This window comes from Orcinus orca, chromosome 1 (assembly GCF_937001465.1).
Source record: "Orcinus orca chromosome 1, mOrcOrc1.1, whole genome shotgun sequence".
Lineage (NCBI taxonomy): Eukaryota > Metazoa > Chordata > Mammalia > Artiodactyla > Delphinidae > Orcinus > Orcinus orca.
The window spans coordinates 79,434,357-79,458,516 of record NC_064559.1 but is presented as its reverse complement, the minus strand read 5'-3'; the positions used below and the strand labels follow the sequence as shown (position 1 = coordinate 79,458,516).

General features: G+C 43.5%; 1 long non-coding RNA gene across 2 annotated transcripts in view; it reads right to left on the bottom strand.

The window, feature by feature from the left end:
• Positions 1–24,160, bottom strand: part of LOC125965249 (uncharacterized) — a 376,884-nt gene that overhangs the window by 1,586 nt on the left and 351,138 nt on the right. The window contains exon 4 of one of the 2 annotated variants that reach the window (XR_007478916.1): positions 14,193–14,239. The exons of the other annotated variant lie outside the window; for it this stretch is intronic. This is a non-coding gene — a long non-coding RNA (uncharacterized LOC125965249). Of the gene's footprint in view, positions 1–14,192; positions 14,240–24,160 lie in introns of those variants that run through there. 2 annotated transcript variants of the gene reach the window in all.

The following is a 24,160-nucleotide window of genomic DNA, read 5'->3' as shown; positions in this document are numbered from 1 at the left end:
ATGAGTGGATTCAGGTACGATGATTCTAAGTGAAATAAGTCACACAGAAAAAGAAACATCATAAGATATCACTAATACACGGAATGTAAACTTGGCTACACAGGAACTGAATTACAAAACAGAACACGGTCTCAAATTTAGAAAACCAACTTATGCTTGCTTAAGGAGAAAGGTGAGCTGGGGCACTGCATAAAACCAAAGATTGAAATTAGCACAGATACCGTTCCATAAGCCAAATATGTAGTAGACAAGAGCTACTCCTTGCTCAATGAAGTGGACTCAACACCCCATATTGAACGCCTAAGAATATACCTGACTAGTAAGAATCTTAAAACTTATGGATTTATATGTCTCCAAAAGAGAATCAAGCGTGTGTAGAGCGGCATAAGCGCAGCAGTAATAGGATTGGTGAGGTTCGGTGAGCAAATGCAGACCATTTGAAGTCATATTGCATGGTACCCATTCCATGGGTCTCAACTCTCCAGGTTTAAGGGATTCTTCCTTCAGCTAAAACATGCATGTGGAACCCAGAGTATGATCCACCGTGTGATCGGGAAACGTGTTCAAATGTGTCTCAGTTTTCGTCCCCTGGGACTCGGGTGCAACATTCCAGACGCTTTACTAACACTCTCTCCACTTGGAGAGTGAGTGCCTTTAACCTCCTGTTTGGCCCAGTTTGCAATTTCTGCGGAAAATGAACAGGAATAGGGAGAACCAATGAGAGACTAGCTGGAGGTGTATAGACGGGCAAATTTAACTCTCATTTCCTACTAGGAAGAGGAATTAAACAATGGCTCAGCGTGCCGTGCCGGAACTACACTAGGGCCTGAAGCAATCCTGCGGTGTTGCGGCCAGCTCACAAGAAAGCGATTTGAAGAAAGGAGCTCAGGGGCACTGTAATTCACAAACCTGCAGAGTTATAAATGACAGCTATCGTCCAAAAATATATTGAAGTAAGGCTGCCAAGAGGACTTGAAAGTGGAGCAGAATTGCAGGAAACCGATTTCAGGAGGTAGACAGGAATTGCATTTAAAGCATAGGAAAAGAGGCAGAACGTCCACAATGATGCACTTGGCCCAAAAGGGCGTATGCGTTTTTTACTGAATATATTCAGGAAAAAACTCATACGTCCTTTTTGGCCAACCAAACAAGCTTGCAAAGGAAATCTGCACTGCAATGAAGTCTCACTGCCCCCAGGTCAAAAGGGCCATCTGAAAAAAGTGTAAAATCCAGAAAGGCAGGACAGGCCATGGAGAACTGGGAGCCTTGTTATGCTGATGGGCGGGATGTAAATTGCTAACAGCCACTCTGGAGAAGTGTATGGTGTTTCCTGAAACATCCAAAAAACAAAGCAAGAGAGCCTAGGGCAGTTCCACTTATGGTCCTATAGCATAGGGAAATTAAAATCAAAAAGACAGCCACCACAAAGTTTGGGATGGCTCTGTTTACAAGAACCTCGTTTACGGTACAAGTTCAATATCACAGAAAGCGAAAAATGGACAAAGAAGTTGTGGTACTTACGTACAATGCAATATCACTCAGCAATGAAATCTATGTCATCAGGCCCGTAGCAGCATAATGAGTGGATTCAGGTACGATGATTCTAAGTGAAATAAGTCACACAGAAAAAGAAACATCATAAGATATCACTAATACACGGAATGTAAACTTGGCTACACAGGAACTGAATTACAAAACAGAACAGGGTCTCAAATGTAGAAAACCAACTTATGCTTGCTTAAGGGGAAAGGTGAGTTGGGGTGCTGCATAAAACCAGAGATTGAAATTAGCACAGATACCGTTCCATAAACCAAATACGTAATAGACAAGAGCTACTCCTTGCTCAACGAAGTGGACTAAACATCCCATATTAAACGCCTAAGAATATACCTGACTAGTAAGAATCTTAAAACTTATGGATTTATATGTCTCCGAAAGAGAATCAAGCGTGTGTAAAGCGGCAAAAACGCAGCAGGGATAGGATTGGTGAGGTTCGGTGAGCAAATGCAGACCCTTTGAAGTCATATTGCATGGTACCCATTCCATGGGTCTCAACTCTCCAGGTTTAAGGGATTCTTCCTTCAGCTAAAACATGCATGTGGAACCCGGAGTATGATCCACCGTGTGATTTGGAAACGTGTTCAAATGTGTCTCAGTTTTCGTCCCCTGGTACTCGGGTGCAACATTCCAGACGCTTTACTAACACTCTCCCCACTTGGAGAGTCAGTGCCCTTAACCTCCAGTTTGGCCCAGTTTGCAATTTCTGTGGAAGATGAACAGGAATAGGGAGAACCAATGAGAGACTAGCTGGAGGTGTCTGGACGGGCAAATTTAACTCTCATTTCGCACCAGGAAGAGGAATTAACCAAAGGCTCAGCGTGCCGTGCCAGAACCACACTACGGCCTGAAGCAATCCTGCGGTGTTGCGGCCAGCTCACAAGAAAGCGAGTTGAAGAAAGGAGCTCAGGGGAACTGTCATTCACAAATCTGCAGAGTTATAAATGACAGCTATCGTCCAAAAATATATTGAAGTAAGGCTGCCAAGAGGACTTTAAAGCGGGGCAGAATTGCAGGAAACCGATTTCAGGAGGTAGACTGGAATTGCATGTAAAGCATAGGAAAAGAGGCAGAACGTCCTCAATGATGCACTTGACCAAAAAGGGCGTATGCGTGTTTTCCTGAATATATTCAGGGAAAAACGCATACACACTTTTTGGCCAACCAAGCAAGCTTGCAAAGGAAATCTGCACTACAATGAAGTCTCACTGCCCCCCGGTCAAAAGGGCCGTCTGAAAAAAGTGTAAAATCCAGAAAGGCAGGACAGGCCATGGAGAACTGGGAGCCTTGATATGCTGATGGGCGGGATGTAAATTGCCAACAGCCTCTCTGGAGAAGTGTATGGTGTTTCCTGAAACATCTAAAAAACAAAGCAACAGAGCCTAGGGCACTTCCACTTATGGTCCTATAGCTTAGGGAAATTAAAATCAAAAAGACACAGCCACCCCAAAGTTTGGGATGGCTCTGTTTACAAGAACCTCGTTTACGGTACAAGTTCAATATCACAGAAAGCGAAAAATGGATAAAGAAGTTGTGGTACTTACGTACAATGCAATATCACTCAGCAATGAAATCTATGTCATCAGGCCCGTAGCAGCATAATGAGTGGATTCAGGTACGATGATTCTAAGTGAAATAAGTCACACAGAAAAAGAAACATCATAAGATATCACTAATACACGGAATGTAAACTTGGCTACACAGGAACTGAATTACAAAACAGAAAAGGGTCTCAAATGTAGAAAACCATCTTATTCTTGCTTAAGGGGAAAGGTGAGTTGGGGCGCTGCATAAAACCAGAGATTGAAATGAGAACAGATACCGTTCCATAAGCCAAATATGTAATAGACAAGAGCTATTCCTTGCTCAACGAAATGGACTCAACACCCCATATTTAATGCCTAAGAATATACCTGACTAGTAAGAATCTTAAAACCTATGGATTGATATGTCTCCGAAAGAGAATCAAGCGTGTGTAGAGCGGCAAAAACGCAGCAGTGATAGGACTGGTGAGGTTCGGTGAGCAAATGCAGACCCTTTGAAGTCATATTGCATGGTACCCATTCCATGGGTCTCAACTATCCAGGTTTAAGGGATTCTTCCTTCAGCTAAAACATGCATGTGGAACCCAGAGTATGATCCACCGTGTGATCGGGAAATGTGTTCAAATGTGTCTCAGTTTTCGTCCCCTGGTACTTGAGTGCAACATTCCAGACGCTTTACTAACACTCTCCCCACTTGGAGAGTCAGTGCCTTTAACCTCCTGTTTGGCCCAGTTTGCAATTTCTGCGTAAGATGAACAGAAATAGGGAGAACCAATGAGAGACTAGCTGGAAAGTGTCTGGACGGGCAAATTTAACTCTCATTTCCCACCAGGAAGAGGAATTACCCAAAGGCACAGCGTGCCGTGCTGGAACCACATTAGGGCCTGAAGCAGCCCTGCGGTGTTGCGGCCAGCTCACAAGAAAGCGAGTTGAAGAAAGGAGCTCAGGGGCACTGTAATTCACAAAGCTGCAGAGTTATAAATGACAGCTATCGTCCAAAAATATATTGAAGTAAGGCTGCCAAGAGGACTTGAAAGCGGGGCAGAATTGCAGGAAAGTGATTTCAGGAGGTAGACGGCAATTGCATGTAAAGCATAGGAAAAGAGGCAGAACGTCCACAATGATGCACTTGGCCAAAAAGGGCGTATGTGTTTTTTCCTGAATATATTCAGGAAAAAACGCATACGCCCTTTTTGGCCAACCAAGCAAGCTTGCAAAGGAAGTCTGCACTACAATGAAGTCTCACTGCCCCCCAGTCAAAAGGGCCATCTGAAAAAAGTGTAAAATCCAGAAAGGCAGGACAGGCCATGGAGTACTGGGAGCCTTGTTATGCTGATGGGCGGGATGTAAATTGCCAACAGCCACTCTGGAGAAGTGTATGGTGTTTCCTGAAACATCTAAAAAACAAAGCAACAGAGCCTAGGGCACTTCCACTTATGGTCCTATAGCTTAGGGAAATTAAAATCAAAAGACACAGCCACCCCAAAGTTTGGGACGGCTCTGTTTACAAGAACCTCATTTACGGTACAAGTTCAACATCACAGAAAGCGAAAAATGGATAAAGAAGTTGTGGTACTTACATACAATGCAATATCACTCAGCAATGAAATCTATGTCATCAGGCCCGTAGCAGCATAATGAGTGGATTCAGGTACGATGATTCTAAGTGAAATAAGTCACACAGAAAAAGAAACATCATAAGATATCACTAATACACGGAATGTAAACTTGGCTACACAGGAACTGAATTACAAAACAGAACACGGTCTCAAATTTAGAAAACCAACTTATGCTTGCTTAAGGAGAAAGGTGAGCTGGGGCACTGCATAAAACCAAAGATTGAAATTAGCACAGATACCGTTCCATAAGCCAAATATGTAGTAGACAAGAGCTACTCCTTGCTCAATGAAGTGGACTCAACACCCCATATTGAACGCCTAAGAATATACCTGACTAGTAAGAATCTTAAAACTTATGGATTTATATGTCTCCAAAAGAGAATCAAGCGTGTGTAGAGCGGCATAAGCACAGCAGTAATAGGATTGGTGAGGTTTGGTGAGCAAATGCAGACCATTTGAAGTCATATTGCATGGTACCCATTCCATGGGTCTCAACTCTCCAGGTTTAAGGGATTCTTCCTTCAGCTAAAACATGCATGTGGAACCCAGAGTATGATCCACCGTGTGATCGGGAAACGTGTTCAAATGTGTCTCAGTTTTCGTCCCCTGGGACTCGGGTGCAACATTCCAGACGCTTTACTAACACTCTCTCCACTTGGAGAGTGAGTGCCTTTAACCTCCTGTTTGGCCCAGTTTGCAATTTCTGCGGAAAATGAACAGGAATAGGGAGAACCAATGAGAGACTAGCTGGAGGTGTATAGACGGGCAAATTTAACTCTCATTTCCCACTAGGAAGAGGAATTAAACAATGGCTCAGCATGCCGTGCCAGAACTACACTAGGGCCTGAAGCAATCCTGCGGTGTTGCGGCCAGCTCACAAGAAAGCGATTTGAAGAAAGGAGCTCAGGGGCACTGTAATTCACAAACCTGCAGAGTTATAAATGACAGCTATCGTCCAAAAATATATTGAAGTAAGGCTGCCAAGAGGACTTGAAAGTGGGGCAGAATTGCAGGAAACCGATTTCAGGAGGTAGACAGAAATTGCATTTAAAGCATAGGAAAAGAGGCAGAACGTCCACAATGATGCACTTGGCCCAAAAGGGCGTATGCGTTTTTTACTGAATATATTCAGGAAAAAACTCATACGTCCTTTTTGGCCAACCAAACAAGCTTGCAAAGGAAATCTGCACTGCAATGAAGTCTCACTGCCCCCAGGTCAAAAGGGCCATCTGAAAAAAGTGTAAAATCCAGAAAGGCAGGACAGGCCATGGAGAACTGGGAGCCTTGTTATGCTGATGGGCGGGATGTAAATTGCTAACAGCCACTCTGGAGAAGTGTATGGTGTTTCCTGAAACATCCAAAAAACAAAGCAAGAGAGCCTAGGGCAGTTCCACTTATGGTCCTATAGCATAGGGAAATTAAAATCAAAAAGACAGCCACCACAAAGTTTGGGATGGCTCTGTTTACAAGAACCTCGTTTACGGTACAAGTTCAATATCACAGAAAGCGAAAAATGGACAAAGAAGTTGTGGTACTTACGTACAATGCAATATCACTCAGCAATGAAATTTATGTCATCAGGCCCGTAGCAGCATAATGAGTGGATTCAGGTACAATGATTCTAAGTGAAATAAGTCACACAGAAAAAGAAACATCATAAGATATCACTAATACACGGAATGTAAACTTGGCTACACAGGAACTGAATTACAAAACAGAACAGGTTCTCAAATGTAGAAAACCAACTTTTGCTTGCTTAAGGGGAAAGGTGAGTTGGGGTGCTGCATAAAACCAGAGATTGAAATTAGCACAGATACCGATCCATAAACCAAATACGTAATAGACAAGAGCTACTCCTTGCTCAACGAAGTGGACTAAACATCCCATATTAAACGCCTAAGAATATACCTGACTAGTAAGAATCTTAAAACCTATGGATTTATATGTACTCCGAAAGAGAATTAAGCGTATGTACAGCGGCATAAGCGCAGCAGTGATAGGATTGGTGAGGTTCGGTGAGCAAATGCAGACCATCTGAAGTCATATTGCATGGTATCCAGTCCATGGGTCTCAACTCTCCATGTTTAAGGGATTCTTCCTTCAGCTGAAACATGCATGTGGAACCCAGAGTATGATCCATCGTGTGATCGGGAAACGTGTTCAAATGTGTCTCAGTTTTCGTCCCCTGGGACTCGGGTGCAACATTCCAGACGCTTTACTAACACTCTCTCCACTTGGAGAGTGAGTGCCTTTAACCTCCTGTTTGGCCCAGTTTGCAATTTCTGCGGAAAATGAACAGGAATAGGGAGAACCAATGAGAGACTAGCTGGAGGTGTATAGACGGGCAAATTTAACTCTCATTTCCCACTAGGAAGAGGAATTAAACAATGGCTCAGCATGCCGTGCCGGAACTACACTAGGGCCTGAAGCAATCCTGCGGTGTTGCGGCCAGCTCACAAGAAAGCGATTTGAAGAAAGGAGCTCAGGGGCACTGTAATTCACAAACCTGCAGAGTTATAAATGACAGCTATCGTCCAAAAATATATTGAAGTAAGGCTGCCAAGAGGACTTGAAAGTGGGGCAGAATTGCAGGAAACCGATTTCAGGAGGTAGACAGGAATTGCATTTAAAGCATAGGAAAAGAGGCAGAACGTCCACAATGATGCACTTGGCCCAAAAGGGCGTATGCGTTTTTTACTGAATATATTCAGGAAAAAACTCATACGTCCTTTTTGGCCAACCAAACAAGCTTGCAAAGGAAATCTGCACTGCAATGAAGTCTCACTGCCCCCAGGTCAAAAGGGCCATCTGAAAAAAGTGTAAAATCCAGAAAGGCAGGACAGGCCATGGAGAACTGGGAACCTTGTTATGCTGATGGGCGGGATGTAAATTGCTAACAGCCACTCTGGAGAAGTGTATGGTGTTTCCTGAAACATCCAAAAAACAAAGCAAGAGAGCCTAGGGCAGTTCCACTTATGGTCCTATAGCATAGGGAAATTAAAATCAAAAAGACAGCCACCACAAAGTTTGGGATGGCTCTGTTTACAAGAACCTCGTTTACGGTACAAGTTCAATATCACAGAAAGCGAAAAATGGACAAAGAAGTTGTGGTACTTACGTACAATGCAATATCACTCAGCAATGAAATCTATGTCATCAGGCCCGTAGCAGCATAATGAGTGGATTCAGGTACAATGATTCTAAGTGAAATAAGTCACACAGAAAAAGAAACATCATAAGATATCACTAATACACGGAATGTAAACTTGGCTACACAGGAACTGAATTACAAAACAGAACAGGGTCTCAAATGTAGAAAACCAACTTATGCTTGCTTAAGGGGAAAGGTGAGTTGGGGTGCTGCATAAAACCAGAGATTGAAATTAGCACAGATACCGTTCCATAAACCAAATACGTAATAGACAAGAGCTACTCCTTGCTCAACGAAGTGGACTAAACATCCCATATTAAACGCCTAAGAATATACCTGACTAGTAAGAATCTTAAAACTTATGGATTTATATGTCTCCGAAAGAGAATCAAGCGTGTGTAAAGCGGCAAAAACGCAGCAGGGATAGGATTGGTGAGGTTCGGTGAGCAAATGCAGACCCTTTGAAGTCATATTGCATGGTACCCATTCCATGGGTCTCAACTCTCCAGGTTTAAGGGATTCTTCCTTCAGCTAAAACATGCATGTGGAACCCGGAGTATGATCCACCGTGTGATTTGGAAACGTGTTCAAATGTGTCTCAGTTTTCGTCCCCTGGTACTCGGGTGCAACATTCCAGACGCTTTACTAACACTCTCCCCACTTGGAGAGTCAGTGCCCTTAACCTCCAGTTTGGCCCAGTTTGCAATTTCTGTGGAAGATGAACAGGAATAGGGAGAACCAATGAGAGACTAGCTGGAGGTGTCTGGACGGGCAAATTTAACTCTCATTTCGCACCAGGAAGAGGAATTAACCAAAGGCTCAGCGTGCCGTGCCAGAACCACACTACGGCCTGAAGCGATCCTGCGGTGTTGCGGCCAGCTCACAAGAAAGCGAGTTGAAGAAAGGAGCTCAGGGGAACTGTCATTCACAAATCTGCAGAGTTATAAATGACAGCTATCGTCCAAAAATATATTGAAGTAAGGCTGCCAAGAGGACTTTAAAGCGGGGCAGAATTGCAGGAAACCGATTTCAGGAGGTAGACTGGAATTGCATGTAAAGCATAGGAAAAGAGGCAGAACGTCCTCAATGATGCACTTGACCAAAAAGGGCGTATGGGTGTTTTCCTGAATATATTCAGGGAAAAACGCATACACACTTTTTGGCCAACCAAGCAAGCTTGCAAAGGAAATCTGCACTACAATGAAGTCTCACTGCCCCCCGGTCAAAAGGGCCGTCTGAAAAAAGTGTAAAATCCAGAAAGGCAGGACAGGCCATGGAGAACTGGGAGCCTTGATATGCTGATGGGCGGGATGTAAATTGCCAACAGCCTCTCTGGAGAAGTGTATGGTGTTTCCTGAAACATCTAAAAAACAAAGCAACAGAGCCTAGGGCACTTCCACTTATGGTCCTATAGCTTAGGGAAATTAAAATCAAAAAGACACAGCCACCCCAAAGTTTGGGATGGCTCTGTTTACAAGAACCTCGTTTACGGTACAAGTTCAATATCACAGAAAGCGAAAAATGGATAAAGAAGTTGTGGTACTTACGTACAATGCAATATCACTCAGCAATGAAATCTATGTCATCAGGCCCGTAGCAGCATAATGAGTGGATTCAGGTACGATGATTCTAAGTGAAATAAGTCACACAGAAAAAGAAACATCATAAGATATCACTAATACACGGAATGTAAACTTGGCTACACAGACACTGAATTACAAAACAGAAAAGGGTCTCAAATGTAGAAAACCAACTTATTCTTGCTTAAGGGGAAAGGTGAGTTGGGGCGCTGCATAAAACCAGAGATTGAAATGAGAACAGATACCGTTCCATAAGCCAAATATGTAATAGACAAGAGCTATTCCTTGCTCAACGAAATGGACTCAACACCCCATATTTAATGCCTAAGAATATACCTGACTAGTAAGAATCTTAAAACCTATGGATTGATATGTCTCCGAAAGAGAATCAAGCGTGTGTAGAGCGGCATAAACGCAGCAGTGATAGGACTGGTGAGGTTCGGTGAGCAAATGCAGACCCTTTGAAGTCATATTGCATGGTACCCATTCCATGGGTCTCAACTATCCAGGTTTAAGGGATTCTTCCTTCAGCTAAAACATGCATGTGGAACCCAGAGTATGATCCACCGTGTGATCGGGAAATGTGTTCAAATGTGTCTCAGTTTTCGTCCCCTGGTACTTGAGTGCAACATTCCAGACGCTTTACTAACACTCTCCCCACTTGGAGAGTCAGTGCCTTTAACCTCCTGTTTGGCCCAGTTTGCAATTTCTGCGTAAGATGAACAGAAATAGGGAGAACCAATGAGAGACTAGCTGGAAAGTGTCTGGACGGGCAAATTTAACTCTCATTTCCCACCAGGAAGAGGAATTACCCAAAGGCACAGCGTGCCGTGCCGGAACCACATTAGGGCCTGAAGCAGCCCTGCGGTGTTGCGGCCAGCTCACAAGAAAGCGAGTTGAAGAAAGGAGCTCAGGGGCACTGTAATTCACAAAGCTGCAGAGTTATAAATGACAGCTATCGTCCAAAAATATATTGAAGTAAGGCTGCCAAGAGGACTTGAAAGCGGGGCAGAATTGCAGGAAAGTGATTTCAGGAGGTAGACGGCAATTGCATGTAAAGCATAGGAAAAGAGGCAGAACGTCCACAATGATGCACTTGGCCAAAAAGGGCGTATGTGTTTTTTCCTGAATATATTCAGGAAAAAACGCATACGCCCTTTTTGGCCAACCAAGCAAGCTTGCAAAGGAAGTCTGCACTACAATGAAGTCTCACTGCCCCCCAGTCAAAAGGGCCATCTGAAAAAAGTGTAAAATCCAGAAAGGCAGGACAGGCCATGGAGTACTGGGAGCCTTGTTATGCTGATGGGCGGGATGTAAATTGCCAACAGCCACTCTGGAGAAGTGTATGGTGTTTCCTGAAACATCTAAAAAACAAAGCAACAGAGCCTAGGGCACTTCCACTTATGGTCCTATAGCTTAGGGAAATTAAAATCAAAAAGACACAGCCACCCCAAAGTTTGGGACGGCTCTGTTTACAAGAACCTCATTTACGGTACAAGTTCAACATCACAGAAAGCGAAAAATGGATAAAGAAGTTGTGGTACTTACGTACAATGCAATATCACTCAGCAATGAAATCTATGTCATCAGGCCCGTAGCAGCATAATGAGTGGATTCAGGTACGATGATTCTAAGTGAAATAAGTCACACAGAAAAAGAAACATCATAAGATATCACTAATACACGGAATGTAAACTTGGCTACACAGGAACTGAATTACAAAACAGAACACGGTCTCAAATTTAGAAAACCAACTTATGCTTGCTTAAGGAGAAAGGTGAGCTGGGGCACTGCATAAAACCAAAGATTGAAATTAGCACAGATACCGTTCCATAAGCCAAATATGTAGTAGACAAGAGCTACTCCTTGCTCAATGAAGTGGACTCAACACCCCATATTGAACGCCTAAGAATATACCTGACTAGTAAGAATCTTAAAACTTATGGATTTATATGTCTCCAAAAGAGAATCAAGCGTGTGTAGAGCGGCATAAGCGCAGCAGTAATAGGATTGGTGAGGTTCGGTGAGCAAATGCAGACCATTTGAAGTCATATTGCATGGTACCCATTCCATGGGTCTCAACTCTCCAGGTTTAAGGGATTCTTCCTTCAGCTAAAACATGCATGTGGAACCCAGAGTATGATCCACCGTGTGATCGGGAAACGTGTTCAAATGTGTCTCAGTTTTCGTCCCCTGGGACTCGGGTGCAACATTCCAGACGCTTTACTAACACTCTCTCCACTTGGAGAGTGAGTGCCTTTAACCTCCTGTTTGGCCCAGTTTGCAATTTCTGCGGAAAATGAACAGGAATAGGGAGAACCAATGAGAGACTAGCTGGAGGTGTATAGACGGGCAAATTTAACTCTCATTTCCTACTAGGAAGAGGAATTAAACAATGGCTCAGCGTGCCGTGCCGGAACTACACTAGGGCCTGAAGCAATCCTGCGGTGTTGCGGCCAGCTCACAAGAAAGCGATTTGAAGAAAGGAGCTCAGGGGCACTGTAATTCACAAACCTGCAGAGTTATAAATGACAGCTATCGTCCAAAAATATATTGAAGTAAGGCTGCCAAGAGGACTTGAAAGTGGAGCAGAATTGCAGGAAACCGATTTCAGGAGGTAGACAGGAATTGCATTTAAAGCATAGGAAAAGAGGCAGAACGTCCACAATGATGCACTTGGCCCAAAAGGGCGTATGCGTTTTTTACTGAATATATTCAGGAAAAAACTCATACGTCCTTTTTGGCCAACCAAACAAGCTTGCAAAGGAAATCTGCACTGCAATGAAGTCTCACTGCCCCCAGGTCAAAAGGGCCATCTGAAAAAAGTGTAAAATCCAGAAAGGCAGGACAGGCCATGGAGAACTGGGAGCCTTGTTATGCTGATGGGCGGGATGTAAATTGCTAACAGCCACTCTGGAGAAGTGTATGGTGTTTCCTGAAACATCCAAAAAACAAAGCAAGAGAGCCTAGGGCAGTTCCACTTATGGTCCTATAGCATAGGGAAATTAAAATCAAAAAGACAGCCACCACAAAGTTTGGGATGGCTCTGTTTACAAGAACCTCGTTTACGGTACAAGTTCAATATCACAGAAAGCGAAAAATGGACAAAGAAGTTGTGGTACTTACGTACAATGCAATATCACTCAGCAATGAAATCTATGTCATCAGGCCCGTAGCAGCATAATGAGTGGATTCAGGTACGATGATTCTAAGTGAAATAAGTCACACAGAAAAAGAAACATCATAAGATATCACTAATACACGGAATGTAAACTTGGCTACACAGGAACTGAATTACAAAACAGAACAGGGTCTCAAATGTAGAAAACCAACTTATGCTTGCTTAAGGGGAAAGGTGAGTTGGGGTGCTGCATAAAACCAGAGATTGAAATTAGCACAGATACCGTTCCATAAACCAAATACGTAATAGACAAGAGCTACTCCTTGCTCAACGAAGTGGACTAAACATCCCATATTAAACGCCTAAGAATATACCTGACTAGTAAGAATCTTAAAACTTATGGATTTATATGTCTCCGAAAGAGAATCAAGCGTGTGTAAAGCGGCAAAAACGCAGCAGGGATAGGATTGGTGAGGTTCGGTGAGCAAATGCAGACCCTTTGAAGTCATATTGCATGGTACCCATTCCATGGGTCTCAACTCTCCAGGTTTAAGGGATTCTTCCTTCAGCTAAAACATGCATGTGGAACCCGGAGTATGATCCACCGTGTGATTTGGAAACGTGTTCAAATGTGTCTCAGTTTTCGTCCCCTGGTACTCGGGTGCAACATTCCAGACGCTTTACTAACACTCTCCCCACTTGGAGAGTCAGTGCCCTTAACCTCCAGTTTGGCCCAGTTTGCAATTTCTGTGGAAGATGAACAGGAATAGGGAGAACCAATGAGAGACTAGCTGGAGGTGTCTGGACGGGCAAATTTAACTCTCATTTCGCACCAGGAAGAGGAATTAACCAAAGGCTCAGCGTGCCGTGCCAGAACCACACTACGGCCTGAAGCGATCCTGCGGTGTTGCGGCCAGCTCACAAGAAAGCGAGTTGAAGAAAGGAGCTCAGGGGAACTGTCATTCACAAATCTGCAGAGTTATAAATGACAGCTATCGTCCAAAAATATATTGAAGTAAGGCTGCCAAGAGGACTTTAAAGCGGGGCAGAATTGCAGGAAACCGATTTCAGGAGGTAGACTGGAATTGCATGTAAAGCATAGGAAAAGAGGCAGAACGTCCTCAATGATGCACTTGACCAAAAAGGGCGTATGGGTGTTTTCCTGAATATATTCAGGGAAAAACGCATACACACTTTTTGGCCAACCAAGCAAGCTTGCAAAGGAAATCTGCACTACAATGAAGTCTCACTGCCCCCCGGTCAAAAGGGCCGTCTGAAAAAAGTGTAAAATCCAGAAAGGCAGGACAGGCCATGGAGAACTGGGAGCCTTGATATGCTGATGGGCGGGATGTAAGTTGCCAACAGCCACCCTGGAGAAGTGTATGGTGTTTTGTGAAACATCTAAAAAACAAAGCAAAAGAGCCTAGGGCACTTCCACATATGGTCCTATAGCTTAGGGAAATTAAAATCAAAAACACACAGCCACCCCAAAGTTTGGGATGGCTCTGTTTACAAGAACCTCGTTTACGGTACAAGTTCAATATCGCAGAAAGCGAAAAATGCATAAAGAAGTTGTGGTACTTACGTACAACGCAATATCACTCAGCAATGAAATCTATGTCATCAGGCCCGTAGCAGCATAATGAGTGGATTCAGGTATGATGATTCTAAGTAAAATAAGTCAAACAGAAAAAGAAACATCATTAGATATCACTAATACACGGAATGTAAACTTGGCTACACAGGAACTGAATTACAAAACAGAAGAGGGTCTCAAATTTAGAAAACCAACTTATTCTTGCTTAAGGGGAAAGGTGAGTTGGGGCGCTGCATAAAACCAGAGATTGAAATGAGAACAGATACCGTTCCATAAGCCAAATATGTAATAGACAAGAGCTATTCCTTGCTCAACGAAATGGACTCAACACCCCATATTTAATGCCTAAGAATATACCTGACTAGTAAGAATCTTAAAACCTATGGATTGATATGTCTCCGAAAGAGAATCAAGCGTGTGTAGAGCGGCATAAACGCAGCAGTGATAGGACTGGTGAGGTTCGGTGAGCAAATGCAGACCCTTTGAAGTCATATTGCATGGTACCCATTCCATGGGTCTCAACTATCCAGGTTTAAGGGATTCTTCCTTCAGCTAAAACATGCATGTGGAACCCAGAGTATGATCCACCGTGTGATCGGGAAATGTGTTCAAATGTGTCTCAGTTTTCGTCCCCTGGTACTTGAGTGCAACATTCCAGACGCTTTACTAACACTCTCCCCACTTGGAGAGTCAGTGCCTTTAACCTCCTGTTTGGCCCAGTTTGCAATTTCTGCGTAAGATGAACAGAAATAGGGAGAACCAATGAGAGACTAGCTGGAAAGTGTCTGGACGGGCAAATTTAACTCTCATTTCCCACCAGGAAGAGGAATTACCCAAAGGCACAGCGTGCCGTGCCGGAACCACATTAGGGCCTGAAGCAGCCCTGCGGTGTTGCGGCCAGCTCACAAGAAAGCGAGTTGAAGAAAGGAGCTCAGGGGCACTGTAATTCACAAAGCTGCAGAGTTATAAATGACAGCTATCGTCCAAAAATATATTGAAGTAAGGCTGCCAAGAGGACTTGAAAGCGGGGCAGAATTGCAGGAAAGTGATTTCAGGAGGTAGACGGCAATTGCATGTAAAGCATAGGAAAAGAGGCAGAACGTCCACAATGATGCACTTGGCCAAAAAGGGCGTATGTGTTTTTTCCTGAATATATTCAGGAAAAAACGCATACGCCCTTTTTGGCCAACCAAGCAAGCTTGCAAAGAAGTCTGCACTACAATGAAGTCTCACTGCCCCCCAGTCAAAAGGGCCATCTGAAAAAAGTGTAAAATCCAGAAAGGCAGGACAGGCCATGGAGTACTGGGAGCCTTGTTATGCTGATGGGCGGGATGTAAATTGCCAACAGCCACTCTGGAGAAGTGTATGGTGTTTCCTGAAACATCTAAAAAACAAAGCAACAGAGCCTAGGGCACTTCCACTTATGGTCCTATAGCTTAGGGAAATTAAAATCAAAAAGACACAGCCACCCCAAAGTTTGGGACGGCTCTGTTTACAAGAACCTCATTTACGGTACAAGTTCAACATCACAGAAAGCGAAAAATGGATAAAGAAGTTGTGGTACTTACGTACAATGCAATATCACTCAGCAATGAAATCTATGTCATCAGGCCCGTAGCAGCATAATGAGTGGATTCAGGTACGATGATTCTAAGTGAAATAAGTCACACAGAAAAAGAAACATCATAAGATATCACTAATACACGGAATGTAAACTTGGCTACACAGGAACTGAATTACAAAACAGAACACGGTCTCAAATTTAGAAAACCAACTTATGCTTGCTTAAGGAGAAAGGTGAGCTGGGGCACTGCATAAAACCAAAGATTGAAATTAGCACAGATACCGTTCCATAAGCCAAATATGTAGTAGACAAGAGCTACTCCTTGCTCAATGAAGTGGACTCAACACCCCATATTGAACGCCTAAGAATATACCTGACTAGTAAGAATCTTAAAACTTATGGATTTATATGTCTCCAAAAGAGAATCAAGCGTGTGTAGAGCGGCATAAGCGCAGCAGTAATAGGATTGGTGAGGTTCGGTGAGCAAATGCAGACCATTTGAAGTCATATTGCATGGTACCCATTCCATGGGTCTCAACTCTCCAGGTTTAAGGGATTCTTCCTTCAGCTAAAACATGCATGTGGAACCCAGAGTATGATCCACCGTGTGATCGGGAAACGTGTTCAAATGTGTCTCAGTTTTCGTCCCCTGGGACTCGGGTGCAACATTCCAGACGCTTTACTAACACTCTCTCCACTTGGAGAGTGAGTGCCTTTAACCTCCTGTTTGGCCCAGTTTGCAATTTCTGCGGAAAATGAACAGGAATAGGGAGAACCAATGAGAGACTAGCTGGAGGTGTATAGACGGGCAAATTTAACTCTCATTTCCCACTAGGAAGAGGAATTAAACAATGGCTCAGCGTGCCGTGCCGGAACTACACTAGGGCCTGAAGCAATCCTGCGGTGTTGCGGCCAGCTCACAAGAAAGCGATTTGAAGAAAGGAGCTCAGGGGCACTGTAATTCACAAACCTGCAGAGTTATAAATGACAGCTATCGTCCAAAAATATATTGAAGTAAGGCTGCCAAGAGGACTTGAAAGTGGAGCAGAATTGCAGGAAACCGATTTCAGGAGGTAGACAGGAATTGCATTTAAAGCATAGGAAAAGAGGCAGAACGTCCACAATGATGCACTTGGCCCAAAAGGGCGTATGCGTTTTTTACTGAATATATTCAGGAAAAAACTCATACGTCCTTTTTGGCCAACCAAACAAGCTTGCAAAGGAAATCTGCACTGCAATGAAGTCTCACTGCCCCCAGGTCAAAAGGGCCATCTGAAAAAAGTGTAAAATCCAGAAAGGCAGGACAGGCCATGGAGAACTGGGAGCCTTGTTATGCTGATGGGCGGGATGTAAATTGCTAACAGCCACTCTGGAGAAGTGTATGGTGTTTCCTGAAACATCCAAAAAACAAAGCAAGAGAGCCTAGGGCAGTTCCACTTATGGTCCTATAGCATAGGGAAATTAAAATCAAAAAGACAGCCACCACAAAGTTTGGGATGGCTCTGTTTACAAGAACCTCGTTTACGGTACAAGTTCAATATCACAGAAAGCGAAAAATGGACAAAGAAGTTGTGGTACTTACGTACAATGCAATATCACTCAGCAATGAAATCTATGTCATCAGGCCCGTAGCAGCATAATGAGTGGATTCAGGTACGATGATTCTAAGTGAAATAAGTCACACAGAAAAAGAAACATCATAAGATATCACTAATACACGGAATGTAAACTTGGCTACACAGGAACTGAATTACAAAACAGAACAGGGTCTCAAATGTAGAAAACCAACTTATGCTTGCTTAAGGGGAAAGGTGAGTTGGGGTGCTGCATAAAACCAGAGATTGAAATTAGCACAGATACCGTTCCATAAACCAAATACGTAATAGACAAGAGCTACTCCTTGCTCAACGAAGTGGACTAAACATCCCATATTAAACGCCTAAGAATATACCTGACTAGTAAGAATCTTAAAACTTATGGATTTATATGTCTCCGAAAGAGAATCAAGCGTGTGTAAAGCGGCAAAAACGCAGCAGGGATAGGATTGGTGAGGTTCGGTGAGCAAATGCAGACCCTTTGAAGTCATATTGCATGGTACCCATTCCATGGGTCTCAACTCTCCAGGTTTAAGGGATTCTTCCTTCAGCTAAAACATGCATGTGGAACCCGGAGTATGATCCACCGTGTGATTTGGAAACGTGTTCAAATGTGTCTCAGTTTTCGTCCCCTGGTACTCGGGTGCAACATTCCAGACGCTTTACTAACACTCTCCCCACTTGGAGAGTCAGTGCCCTTAACCTCCAGTTTGGCCCAGTTTGCAATTTCTGTGGAAGATGAACAGGAATAGGGAGAACCAATGAGAGACTAGCTGGAGGTGTCTGGACGGGCAAATTTAACTCTCATTTCGCACCAGGAAGAGGAATTAACCAAAGGCTCAGCGTGCCGTGCCAGAACCACACTACGGCCTGAAGCAATCCTGCGGTGTTGCGGCCAGCTCACAAGAAAGCGAGTTGAAGAAAGGAGCTCAGGGGAACTGTCATTCACAAATCTGCAGAGTTATAAATGACAGCTATCGTCCAAAAATATATTGAAGTAAGGCTGCCAAGAGGACTTTAAAGCGGGGCAGAATTGCAGGAAACCGATTTCAGGAGGTAGACTGGAATTGCATGTAAAGCATAGGAAAAGAGGCAGAACGTCCTCAATGATGCACTTGACCAAAAAGGGCGTATGGGTGTTTTCCTGAATATATTCAGGGAAAAACGCATACACACTTTTTGGCCAACCAAGCAAGCTTGCAAAGGAAATCTGCACTACAATGAAGTCTCACTGCCCCCCGGTCAAAAGGGCCGTCTGAAAAAAGTGTAAAATCCAGAAAGGCAGGACAGGCCATGGAGAACTGGGAGCCTTGATATGCTGATGGGCGGGATGTAAATTGCCAACAGCCTCTCTGGAGAAGTGTATGGTGTTTCCTGAAACATCTAAAAAACAAAGCAACAGAGCCTAGGGCACTTCCACTTATGGTCCTATAGCTTAGGGAAATTAAAATCAAAAAGACACAGCCACCCCAAAGTTTGGGATGGCTCTGTTTACAAGAACCTCGTTTACGGTACAAGTTCAATATCACAGAAAGCGAAAAATGGATAAAGAAGTTGTGGTACTTACGTACAATGCAATATCACTCAGCAATGAAATCTATGTCATCAGGCCCGTAGCAGCATAATGAGTGGATTCAGGTACGATGATTCTAAGTGAAATAAGTCACACAGAAAAAGAAACATCATAAGATATCACTAATACACGGAATGTAAACTTGGCTACACAGACACTGAATTACAAAACAGAAAAGGGTCTCAAATGTAGAAAACCAACTTATTCTTGCTTAAGGGGAAAGGTGAGTTGGGGCGCTGCATAAAACCAGAGATTGAAATGAGAACAGATACCGTTCCATAAGCCAAATATGTAATAGACAAGAGCTATTCCTTGCTCAATGAAATGGACTCAACACCCCATATTTAATGCCTAAGAATATACCTGACTAGTAAGAATCTTAAAACCTATGGATTGATATGTCTCCGAAAGAGAATCAAGCGTGTGTAGAGCGGCATAAACGCAGCAGTGATAGGACTGGTGAGGTTCGGTGAGCAAATGCAGACCCTTTGAAGTCATATTGCATGGTACCCATTCCATGGGTCTCAACTATCCAGGTTTAAGGGATTCTTCCTTCAGCTAAAACATGCATGTGGAACCCAGAGTATGATCCACCGTGTGATCGGGAAATGTGTTCAAATGTGTCTCAGTTTTCGTCCCCTGGTACTTGAGTGCAACATTCCAGACGCTTTACTAACACTCTCCCCACTTGGAGAGTCAGTGCCTTTAACCTCCTGTTTGGCCCAGTTTGCAATTTCTGCGTAAGATGAACAGAAATAGGGAGAACCAATGAGAGACTAGCTGGAAAGTGTCTGGACGGGCAAATTTAACTCTCATTTCCCACCAGGAAGAGGAATTACCCAAAGGCACAGCGTGCCGTGCTGGAACCACATTAGGGCCTGAAGCAGCCCTGCGGTGTTGCGGCCAGCTCACAAGAAAGCGAGTTGAAGAAAGGAGCTCAGGGGCACTGTAATTCACAAAGCTGCAGAGTTATAAATGACAGCTATCGTCCAAAAATATATTGAAGTAAGGCTGCCAAGAGGACTTGAAAGCGGGGCAGAATTGCAGGAAAGTGATTTCAGGAGGTAGACGGCAATTGCATGTAAAGCATAGGAAAAGAGGCAGAACGTCCACAATGATGCACTTGGCCAAAAAGGGCGTATGTGTTTTTTCCTGAATATATTCAGGAAAAAACGCATACGCCCTTTTTGGCCAACCAAGCAAGCTTGCAAAGGAAGTCTGCACTACAATGAAGTCTCACTGCCCCCCAGTCAAAAGGGCCATCTGAAAAAAGTGTAAAATCCAGAAAGGCAGGACAGGCCATGGAGTACTGGGAGCCTTGTTATGCTGATGGGCGGGATGTAAATTGCCAACAGCCACTCTGGAGAAGTGTATGGTGTTTCCTGAAACATCTAAAAAACAAAGCAACAGAGCCTAGGGCACTTCCATTTGTGGTCCTATAGCTTAGGGAAATTAAAATCAAAAAGACACAGCCACCCCAAAGTTTGGGACGGCTCTGTTTACAAGAACCTCATTTACGGTACAAGTTCAACATCACAGAAAGCGAAAAATGGATAAAGAAGTTGTGGTACTTACATACAATGCAATATCACTCAGCAATGAAATCTATGTCATCAGGCCCGTAGCAGCATAATGAGTGGATTCAGGTACGATGATTCTAAGTGAAATAAGTCACACAGAAAAAGAAACATCATAAGATATCACTAATACACGGAATGTAAACTTGGCTACACAGGAACTGAATTACAAAACAGAACACGGTCTCAAATTTAGAAAACCAACTTATGCTTGCTTAAGGAGAAAGGTGAGCTGGGGCACTGCATAAAACCAAAGATTGAAATTAGCACAGATACCGTTCCATAAGCCAAATATGTAGTAGACAAGAGCTACTCCTTGCTAAATGAAGTGGACTCAACACCCCATATTGAACGCCTAAGAATATACCTGACTAGTAAGAATCTTAAAACTTATGGATTTATATGTCTCCAAAAGAGAATCAAGCGTGTGTAGAGCGGCATAAGCACAGCAGTAATAGGATTGGTGAGGTTTGGTGAGCAAATGCAGACCATTTGAAGTCATATTGCATGGTACCCATTCCATGGGTCTCAACTCTCCAGGTTTAAGGGATTCTTCCTTCAGCTAAAACATGCATGTGGAACCCAGAGTATGATCCACCGTGTGATCGGGAAACGTGTTCAAATGTGTCTCAGTTTTCGTCCCCTGGGACTCGGGTGCAACATTCCAGACGCTTTACTAACACTCTCTCCACTTGGAGAGTGAGTGCCTTTAACCTCCTGTTTGGCCCAGTTTGCAATTTCTGCGGAAAATGAACAGGAATAGGGAGAACCAATGAGAGACTAGCTGGAGGTGTATAGACGGGCAAATTTAACTCTCATTTCCCACTAGGAAGAGGAATTAAACAATGGCTCAGCATGCCGTGCCAGAACTACACTAGGGCCTGAAGCAATCCTGCGGTGTTGCGGCCAGCTCACAAGAAAGCGATTTGAAGAAAGGAGCTCAGGGGCACTGTAATTCACAAACCTGCAGAGTTATAAATGACAGCTATCGTCCAAAAATATATTGAAGTAAGGCTGCCAAGAGGACTTGAAAGTGGGGCAGAATTGCAGGAAACCGATTTCAGGAGGTAGACAGAAATTGCATTTAAAGCATAGGAAAAGAGGCAGAACGTCCACAATGATGCACTTGGCCCAAAAGGGCGTATGCGTTTTTTCCTGAATATATTCAGGAAAAAACTCATACGTCCTTTTTGGCCAACCAAACAAGCTTGCAAAGGAAATCTGCACTGCAATGAAGTCTCACTGCCCCCAGGTCAAAAGGGCCATCTGAAAAAAGTGTAAAATCCAGAAAGGCAGGACAGGCCATGGAGAACTGGGAGCCTTGTTATGCTGATGGGCGGGATGTAAATTGCTAACAGCCACTCTGGAGAAGTGTATGGTGTTTCCTGAAACATCCAAAAAACAAAGCAAGAGAGCCTAGGGCAGTTCCACTTATGGTCCTATAGCATAGGGAAATTAAAATCAAAAAGACAGCCACCACAAAGTTTGGGATGGCTCTGTTTACAAGAACCTCGTTTACGGTACAAGTTCAATATCACAGAAAGCGAAAAATGGATAAAGAAGTTGTGGTACTTACGTACAATGCAATATCACTCAGCAATGAAATCTATGTCATCAGGCCCGTAGCAGCATAATGAGTGGATTCAGGTACGATGATTCTAAGTGAAATAAGTCACACAGAAAAAGAAACATCATAAGATATCACTAATACACGGAATGTAAACTTGGCTACACAGACACTGAATTACAAAACAGAAAAGGGTCTCAAATGCAGAAAACCAACTTATGCTTGCTTAAGGGGAAAGGTGAATTGGGGTGCTGCATAAAACCAGAGATTGAAATTAGCACAGACACCATTCCACAAGCCAAATATGTAATAGACAAGAGCTACTCCTTGCTCAACGAAGTGGACTCAACACCCCATATTAAACGCCTAAGAATATACCTGACTAGTAAGAATCTTAAAACCTATGGATTTATATGTACTCCGAAAGAGAATTAAGCGTATGTACAGCGGCATAAGCGCAGCAGTGATAGGATTGGTGAGGTTCGGTGAGCAAATGCAGACCATCTGAAGTCATATTGCATGGTATCCAGTCCATGGGTCTCAACTCTCCATGTTTAAGGGATTCTTCCTTCAGCTGAAACATGCATGTGGAACCCAGAGTATGATCCATCGTGTGATCGGGAAACGTGTTCAAATGTGTCTCAGTTTTCGTCCCCTGGGACTCGGGTGCAACATTCCAGACGCTTTACTAACACTCTCTCCACTTGGAGAGTGAGTGCCTTTAACCTCCTGTTTGGCCCAGTTTGCAATTTCTGCGGAAAATGAACAGGAATAGGGAGAACCAATGAGAGACTAGCTGGAGGTGTATAGACGGGCAAATTTAACTCTCATTTCCCACTAGGAAGAGGAATTAAACAATGGCTCAGCGTGCCGTGCCGGAACTACACTAGGGCCTGAAGCAATCCTGCGGTGTTGCGGCCAGCGCACAAGAAAGCGATTTGAAGAAAGGAGCTCAGGGGCACTGTAATTCACAAACCTGCAGAGTTATAAATGACAGCTATCGTCCAAAAATATATTGAAGTAAGGCTGCCAAGAGGACTTGAAAGTGGGGCAGAATTGCAGGAAACCGATTTCAGGAGGTAGACAGGAATTGCATTTAAAGCATAGGAAAAGAGGCAGAATGTCCACAATGATGCACTTGGCCCAAAAGGGCGTATGCGTTTTTTACTGAATATATTCAGGAAAAAACTCATACGTCCTTTTTGGCCAACCAAACAAGCTTGCAAAGGAAATCTGCACTGCAATGAAGTCTCACTGCCCCCAGGTCAAAAGGGCCATCTGAAAAAAGTGTAAAATCCAGAAAGGCAGGACAGGCCATGGAGAACTGGGAGCCTTGTTATGCTGATGGGCGGGATGTAAATTGCTAACAGCCACTCTGGAGAAGTGTATGGTGTTTCCTGAAACATCCAAAAAACAAAGCAAGAGAGCCTAGGGCAGTTCCACTTATGGTCCTATAGCATAGGGAAATTAAAATCAAAAAGACAGCCACCACAAAGTTTGGGATGGCTCTGTTTACAAGAACCTCGTTTACGGTACAAGTTCAATATCACAGAAAGCGAAAAATGGACAAAGAAGTTGTGGTACTTACGTACAATGCAATATCACTCAGCAATGAAATCTATGTCATCAGGCCCGTAGCAGCATAATGAGTGGATTCAGGTACAATGATTCTAAGTGAAATAAGTCACACAGAAAAAGAAACATCATAAGATATCACTAATACACGGAATGTAAACTTGGCTACACAGGAACTGAATTACAAAACAGAACAGGTTCTCAAATGTAGAAAACCAACTTTTGCTTGCTTAAGGGGAAAGGTGAGTTGGGGTGCTGCATAAAACCAGAGATTGAAATTAGCACAGATACCGATCCATAAACCAAATACGTAATAGACAAGAGCTACTCCTTGCTCAACGAAGTGGACTAAACATCCCATATTAAACGCCTAAGAATATACCTGACTAGTAAGAATCTTAAAACCTATGGATTTATATGTACTCCGAAAGAGAATTAAGCGTATGTACAGCGGCATAAGCGCAGCAGTGATAGGATTGGTGAGGTTCGGTGAGCAAATGCAGACCATCTGAAGTCATATTGCATGGTATCCAGTCCATG